Source organism: Chrysochloris asiatica, unplaced genomic scaffold (assembly GCF_000296735.1).
Source record: "Chrysochloris asiatica unplaced genomic scaffold, ChrAsi1.0 scaffold00181, whole genome shotgun sequence".
Classification (NCBI taxonomy): domain Eukaryota; kingdom Metazoa; phylum Chordata; class Mammalia; order Afrosoricida; family Chrysochloridae; genus Chrysochloris; species Chrysochloris asiatica.
The window spans coordinates 6,218,089-6,224,538 of NW_006408699.1; the positions used below are offsets into that span (position 1 = coordinate 6,218,089).

Genomic DNA, 6,450 nt, shown 5'->3' on the forward strand with positions numbered 1-6,450 from the left:
CAAAGGACACATTCTGCAAGCCTGCCTCCTGGACACCAGCACACAACCTTTCTCTTTCCATGAGTCTAAATTCCTTAGCTGCTTTATTTCTCCATGTCCTTATCTCTGTCTGCATCTCTGGTGTCTCTGCTTTTCTGGACAGGGTCCCACATTCCACTCGTGCTCTTCTTCCCTTTATGGTCCTGGGGTCCTCTGTTTCTGGACTGTATGATTAACTACTTCCCCCTTTTTGTTACAAAAATTCTATCTTTACAGTTGTGACAGTCACAACTAGTCATGATAACAATTGTTGTTGTTGTCAACTGCCATCGAGTCAATTCCGACCTATAGCGACCCTGTATAGAGCTTCCAAGGAGCAGCTGGTGAGCTTGAACCATCGACTTTGCAGTTCAAATAGCTTTGCAGTCTGGTGCATTAACCCACAGTGCCACACCAGGACTTATGATTTAATAGTGATAACAATTATTCACTATTAAATCATAAAACTCTTATCCCCATCTCTTCTCACCAGATCCATCTAGACAAGATGAAAACTATTCAGTGGGGATTCTACCTTCTCCCACACAGTCTGAAACTAAATCCCTCTTGAAAAGTTGTAAGCCAGTCACTTCATGCCTTTATAGCCCTCCCAATTTTGGTAGTCAATGTCTAAGTTGTCTATCCATATCCACTCTGTGTATATAGGGGATAGGATTGATCCTTGATGTGCAGACTCCTTTCCTCTCAGTTGGTATTTTAACCTACCACATCCAGAAATATAGGTCAAGTTCATCAAATTATAGGAATTTACACTTGCTTCCTTTATCAAAGTTTTGTTATCTTCCTTTAGTTGAGTTCTGATCATCAAGCCATCTATGTTAGGTCAAATGGGTATTACCTGCAAGTTTGGGAATGCTTGTGTGTCTCCTGTCACTTCATATCAGCCTCCATAGTTGTGTCCTTGTCCATGGGTTCAGGAGTCCCCAGGTCTCACCACTCTTTGGACCAACCAACACTTCCTCTTCTCTCTCATCTCATGGTCTACAGGAATCTATGGAACGTGATCATACTCAACCCATATTTTCATTGCTGCCTTTTCCTCTCTTCCACTCACCAGTAGACCAACGTGGTTGCCAGCAAGCTTACATGGCTGCTCGTGTGTTCCCTTTGAGTTTCAGTTGTGGAGGGGGGTTTGTCCTGAAGGGATTTGATTACTTGCCTTGATGGCTTCCTGGTGAACAACTTGCTTGTTCTTATAGTAGCCAATCAGACTTGCCGCTTTTATTTTTTGGATTTTTTTCCTGCTGGTCTTTCTTTAAAGGATTATCTTCTGTTCCTCTAGCTGTGTCAGGCTGGTCTGCTCAGACCAGAATTTTTCTTCATTGTTGTCTCTGTCATTATCATGAGGGTGCATGAAATCATCCCCCGGCTTTCTCCATTGATCTGTCAGTGTTATTGTCATCAGTGCTGTTAGCATGCTAATTTTGATCCATGTCCTCAGGATAGCCATCATCTTCACTGGTGCTAGAAACATCATCATCAGGACCTTAATGTGCAAGTTAAGGACTATATAACAAATCGTCATCTTGCCTAGGAGGGCAAAAATCTAGGGTAAAGGCCACTTTTCCATATATCTGTAATACTTGAGGGGGACCAGGGGGAGGGCAAGGCGGCTTTCTACCAGGGAGCAAACATGAAACACCATGTGCAAGAAGAGAAAGTATAGAAACTGCCCGAGTTGGTGGTGGATAGGTTAAAGTCTTCCTAAGGATGGAGGGTGGCTGAGCACCAGGAAGTGGCATCTCCTGGATTAAAATGTTGGAAGGAGCCTGGGGCATATCTTGCAAAAGAATACTCCCAACTTCCACATGCTGAGCATTCTTAACAACATCAAAATATTGGCTAAATTGAGCCCTCTTCTGTTCATATTCTACCTTGAGTTTTCTCAATTCTTTCTAAATATCTAGATTCTCTTTTTCATAGAGTTGTGGAATATGTTCAAAGGTTTCATGCAGTTTTTTACGCTTGTCTTTCAGAACCTTTTCATTTAATTGTGGCTCCATTCATCTAATTTCTAATTAAACTCCATTTCATCTAATTTCTCCATGTCATGAATAATCTGTTTGGGATCCTACTTCTTTAAAACAGCAGCTCACACCATTACATGTTGTTTTTTGTTCCTTTTAAATTCTCTTTTCTGGGTTTCCTTTCAGGCCTGGTCTGTGGGGGTTCATAAAATTTTCACTCTTGGATGATGTAGATCTCCATCCCATGATGGCAATGTTTATGGTTTGCTTGTTATTAAAAAAAAAAAGAACAAAACAAAACACTTCTTTTGGGCTCCCAATACTCTGAGAAGTGTGGGGGGACGATTCCTAGCTTCTTTTGCTTGGTAGGGGCCTTCACCCTTGCCTCTCGGTCAGTGACTTAGCCACTGCTATATTGAAACCTCGTGTCTCTCCGTCAGTCTTACACCATGATGGTATTTTTATGTAATTCTTTCTGCCTATTTACATTGGGTACTACGTTTGGCACATTTTCAAATGTAGTACAGATATTTAAGTTTTTCAATGTGGTAGGAAAAACATTTAAAATAAATAATACTAGAAAATTATGGGAAAGAATGAAAGACCAGAGTATTATAAGGAAGAAATATATTTGACTATATGAGAAAGGCAATACTTCTTATAAAGCCTGAACTTTCATTGCTCTATAAAAACAATAGAGCTATAAAAAGTAATGCTAACAGCTATAACAACAACAACAACAACAAAAAAAACTATAGCAAAGATTTGCTAATATTAAAATATCGGACAGTGACGTACCATAATAAATATGAAGACAAAAGTGCATATACAACATGAGGTGATTCAGTCATAGAATCGCCAGAAGCACAAAGACACAGCTACACTAATGAGCCAGAGCATAAGAAATCTCCAAATTACATGACAACTACAAAACCAAATGACAATGTCTCATAAGTTATTGCCAGTTTTGGGAAAATTTTAGAAATGAGTTTGGAAAGCGATGTGACTTTTTACCCAAAAATTTTAAATGACATATTTGTCTGCTTTAATAATAATAACTTCAGCTAGTCAGAGACAGGCAAGCACACTGGTTCCATAGGATAAATACTGGACTGTGTGAACCACAAGGTCAGTGATTTGAGCCTACCACCCACTGTGCACGAGAAAGATGAGGCTTTCTGCTCCCACAAGATTTACAGCCTTGGAAACCATGGATCGGGTCACTAGGAGTCCTAGTGTGGTGTTGTGGGTTAATACGCTGGATTGAAAAGTTGGTTTGACCCAAAACACCAGTAGTTCAAGCTCACTAGTTTCTCCTTGGAACTATACAGGGTCACTAGGAGTCAAAACTGACTCGACTACAGCACTTAACAACAACATGAGTCTTGAACTGACTTTACAGTGCTTGAGTTGGAACTGACTTGAAGGCAATTAGCAACAACATCAAAACCAGTGAGAGACAGAGAAATTTGCAAAGAGAAATTCACTATGAATCAGTTTTAACAACAGAAACTATATATATATATATATATATATATATATATATAGTTTCTATTATTAAATGCCATCAAGTCTGTTTCGATCCATAGCAATCCTGTATAGGGTTTCCGAGGAGCAGTTGGTGGGTTTGATCCACTGACCTTGTGTTTCAAACTGATCTTGCAGTCCAGCACATTATCCTGCAGCACCACACCAGGACTATATATATATGAGAATAATTTTGTTGTCCTCGAAAGATACTGTAGGAAAGGTCATTCAATCAAGTCCACCAGCTGCTCCGCAGAAACCCTTTACAGGATTGCTATGAGTCGGATTGACTAATTAGCACTTAACAATAGCAATATATATTCCTCATTTAATGATTACCTGACATTTCACATTTACAATTATAGTGAAAAACAAAACAAAACAACTACACTCTTTTATGCACTAATGGTGTATTATCTGGCAGTAATGAATGCCAAGGTTCTGGGGCAGAATAACAATGGCTGTGATGGCTAAGGCTAGGTGACAACTTGGCAGGGCCAGGATTTTCAGTGATTTGGCAGTTATATAATGATATCATTTGGCAATTTTGTAATGATGTAATCATCCTTCATTCTGTGATCTTATGCCCTCTATTTTTATGTAACATCCATCTTTGCTTGGTAACCTGGTCTTTAGAACCTAACCATATCCTTAAATGAGGAGTTGTTAAGTGCTATGGAGTCAGTTTTGATTCATAGCTACCCTCTATAGGGTTTCCAAGGAGTCACTGGTGGGTCTGAACTGCTGACCTTGTGGCTAGCAGTTAAGTGCTTATACTGTTGCTGTTGTTAAGTGTCTTTGAGTTGGTTCTGACTCACAGCGACCCTGTATAGGGTTTCTGAGGAGTGGCTGGTGGGTCTGAACTGCCGACCTTGTGGCTAGCAGTTAAGCGCTTATACTGTTGCTGTTGTTAAGTGTCTTTGAGTTGGTTCTGACTCATAGCGACCCTGTATAGGGTTTCTGAGGAGTGGCTGGTAAGCTTGAACCTCTGACCAACCTGGAAGTTCAAACTGACCTTGCCATCTGGCATATTAACCGACAACACCACACCATGGCCTATTTGCCAAATTCCTCTCAGCCTTCTTCATGGTTTCTGTAATGGAGAGACTGAAATTTCCTTTACTAAATTGTGCAGATCAGTGAACACAAAACATGCCTGGCATACAGTACGTGGTGGTGGTATGCCATGGAGTCAGTTCTGACTCACAGGGACCTTGCATAGGGTTTTTGCGGCTGTAAATCCTTATGGGAGCAGAAAGCCTCATCTTTCTCCCATGGAACAGCTGGTAGTTTCAAAGTCCTGACCTTTAGGTTAGCAGCCTGACTCATAACCACTTCTACCAGAGTTCCTTATATAGTAGGCAATCCACCATAAATGTTCCCTTCTGACTTCCTAGCATTCCATGTAGTTTCTTTGCTTTTGTCCAATATTATGGGCCCTTCATCTGAAGACTAATTTCTTTCCTGTGTTCTGAGTATGGAAATTTAATGTTAGAACCAGTAAAGATGGTACCATATGGTGCATCTCAATCCCATTCTCTTGCATGAAGGCCCTTTGAAAATCATTCTAAAGCATTCATGACATTCAAGGTTGACTGACAAAATTGAATTCCTTTATACTATAACCGATGCCCTTCAATAATCCCTAAGGTGATGCCAGAAATGAAGTCTGGTATATCTAAGAGAATGTTTCTAATTTGGTGAGGTGCAGCTAGCAATACTCTGTGATCATGGGGCATAGCGGTTTGTAGGTCTGTGAATGACAGACTATTGAATGTCAGCAAGCAGAATTTAGTAAATTTGATACTGGCAATAAAATAGGACTGTTCAACAACAGCTGTGCCATGTTTTAGGGGAGTGGGGTGGAAGCTTTGGGTAACTGTGGAAAAGAGAAAGGAATTCAGCAAGCTGATAAGATCACAAACACTCTAGTAAGGGTTTTGTAAGTTAGCTTTTGATTAAATAATCCTTGTCAAATATTATCAAGATAACCAGTGTGTTTAAGGTAAGAAGACAAACAAATATCTTTCTAAAGAAGACAATGAAATAAGCCAATCCAGGAAAAATCCTAAAGTTCTCAATAATACAGATCCCTGTTGAAGAGTCCAGGGCTGTTTGGATTCTCATGTGTACCATCCAAGGGCTTAGTATTACAAATAGCAGAACATCGAGTAGTATTTGATGCCTTTAATTTTGCTGTTGTGTTCTGTTGAGTCAATTCCAACTCATAGTTTCCCTGTGTGGACTTTTTAAGGAATGGCTGGTAGGTTTGAACCACTGATCTTGTGGTCCAGTGTTTACCCTACAGCACCACACCAGGACTTCTGATGCCTTTAATAGTGTCTTATAAAGGCAAATATGCTTGAAAAACTTTGGTAATTGATTTAATAATTCTTCAGTACTCTCAAGGTTATGGAGTCCTGGTGTGGCGCTGTGGGCTAATGTGACAGATTGCAAAATTGTTTGAACTGCAAGGTTGGTGGTTCAAGCTCACCAGCTGCTCCTTGGAAACCCTATACAGGGTCGCTATGGGTTGGAATTGACTCGACGGCACTTAACAACAACAACAAGTCAAGGTTATGCCTATCAAGATTCCTAACTAGTGATTCAATCTTTGCATGTAATAATTGAGAAAATACACGACAAAGACTGTTTTAAAGTTTTATCCAAGAATAAATGTGTGATGTATGGAAACAATCTTTTGTTATATTAATAATATGGATTTTAAAATAGCTTCATATAATGCATATTTCAAGGTAAAGTCAGGAAGACCATATGCTGAGAAATCAATAGAACTTTTTTTTTGAGAAAACCTTTCAGATTCTTCCAGCTGGTATACAATGCATTCATCCAAAACATTTGTATTTTTCTCAAGAGTTGATGAAATTGTTGTTTTGAATAGTTCTGTTTGTGGAAT

General features: G+C 39.6%; 1 pseudogene; it reads right to left on the minus strand.

Annotated features, from left to right (window-relative positions):
• Nucleotides 1-2,252, minus strand: part of LOC102831418 — a 3,564-nt pseudogene extending 1,312 nt beyond the window's left edge.
• Nucleotides 2,253-6,450: the final 4,198 nt, after the last annotated feature.